Raw genomic sequence first — 2123 nt, 5'->3', positions numbered from 1 at the left:
CGACAAAGGAGCATAGGCGATTCCGAGTTTGGCAACTCCGAAATAAAACGTCGCGATGTCAATATCCGTTTTAAAACAAAACGCAAACCGAGAAAATTGTTTTCGAGCTATTGCAAGGTAGAAAACCAGCCTTTGAGAAACCAAAACTCGGTTAGTAGTCGGTACGGAAATTAAATTTCAGAAACGAAAGCCTCGTTTAACGGGCAAAGTTGAAAACTACGGTAATACGAAAAGAAAATTTTCGATTTCGATACGCGTTCCTTCTAGTCTAGATAATTGTTTCGAATATTTTAAGACAATCGCGATTGATAAAAATTCCCGTAGTTAAATCTCGTCCCCGATATCGTAGTTTCACGCTATACTTATAGAGGTGGGAAACGCTATCGTAGCGATTGCGAGGTTGGCGACTCCGAAATAAAGCGGCTGGTTTCAAATATTCGTTTTAAAACAGGAAAATAAACCGAGAAAGAAGTTTTCCGAGCTACTGTAAGCTAGAAAACCAGCGTTTGAGAAACGAAACTCGGTTAATAAGGATCGATACGAAAATAAAATTCAGAAACAAATGCCTCGTTTAATCGACCAAGTTTAAACTACGGGGATACGTGAAAAAAAAAAGACTTTACTAAAGTTCCCGTAGTTTACTCTCGTTCCTGTTATCGTGTATTAGCGACGGGCGCGAAAATGATTCCGAGTTCGCGTACGAGCGAGAAAACGAAGTCGTCGAAAGTCTCGCTAAACTCGGCGAAAGTAAAAAAAAATTTACGGCGATTGCGATTAAAAAAAATTCCCGTAGTTAAAGCTCGTCCCCGCTATCGTAGTTTCACGCTATACTTATAAGGGGGGAAACCGTTATAGCGACGACGGAGCGTAGGCGATTCCGAGTTTGGCAACTCCGAAATAAAACGTCGCGATGTCAATATCCGTTTTAAAACAAAACGCAAACCGAGAAAATTGTTTTCGAGCTATTGCAAGGTAGAAAACCAGCCTTTGAGAAACCAAAACTCGGTTAGTAGTCGGTACGGAAATTAAATTTCAGAAACGAAAGCCTCGTTTAACGGGCAAAGTTGAAAACTACGGTAATACGAAAAGAAAATTTTTGATTTCGATACGCGTTCCTTCTAGTCTAGATAATTGTTTCGAATATTTTAAGACAATCGCGATTGATAAAAATTCCCGTAGTTAAATCTCGTCCCCGATATCGTAGTTTCACGCTATACTTATAGAGGTGGGAAACGCTATCGTAGCGATTGCGAGGTTGGCGACTCCGAAATAAAGCGGCTGGTTTCAAATATTCGTTTTAAAACAGGAAAATAAACCGAGAAAGAAGTTTTCCGAGCTACTGTAAGCTAGAAAACCAGCGTTTGAGAAACGAAACTCGGTTAATAAGGATCGATACGAAAATAAAATTCAGAAACAAATGCCTCGTTTAATCGACCAAGTTTAAACTACGGGGATACGTGAAAAAAAAAAGACTTTACTAAAGTTCCCGTAGTTTACTCTCGTTCCTGTTATCGTGTATTAGCGGTGGGCGCGAAAATGATTCCGAGTTCGCGTACGAGCGAGAAAACGAAGTCGTCGAAAGTCTCGCTAAACTCGGCGAAAGTAAAAAAAAATTTACGGCGATTGCGATGAAAAAAAATTCCCGTAGTTAAAGCTCGTCCCCGCTATCGTAGTTTCACGCTATATATATAGGGGGAAACCGTTATAGCGACGACGGAGCGTAGGCAACTCCGAGGTAAAGCGCTACGTTTATAAAAATTGGAGAGAGTCTTGGAACGACTCTAAAATAATTAAGAAAACATCCGAGTTCGAGAGACGAAAACTCGGAAAAAGTTTATGCAAACGAAAGATTTAAAAATAAAATGGCTCGTTAAATCGGCAAAAGTGTTGAAAACTACGGTAATGCGAGAGGAAAAATTATTATATTCGAAAACGCTTTCGTACGTTTTTTTTTACGGGTATCTCGATTAAAATGTTACCGTAGTTAAAGCTCGTCCCCTATATCGTAGTTTCACACGTTTCCGAGTTTGGCAACTCCGAAATAATGTTTTAAAACAAAAACTAAACCGAGAAAAAATGTTTTAGAGCTACTATACGGTAGAAAACCAGCGTTCGAGAAACGA

The sequence above is a fragment of the Phalangium opilio genome, unplaced genomic scaffold (genome assembly GCF_054372755.1).
Source record: "Phalangium opilio isolate 3A_F unplaced genomic scaffold, DU_Popi_V2 ptg000521l_1, whole genome shotgun sequence".
NCBI classification, from domain to species: domain Eukaryota; kingdom Metazoa; phylum Arthropoda; class Arachnida; order Opiliones; family Phalangiidae; genus Phalangium; species Phalangium opilio.
This window is presented reverse-complemented; position numbering follows the sequence as displayed.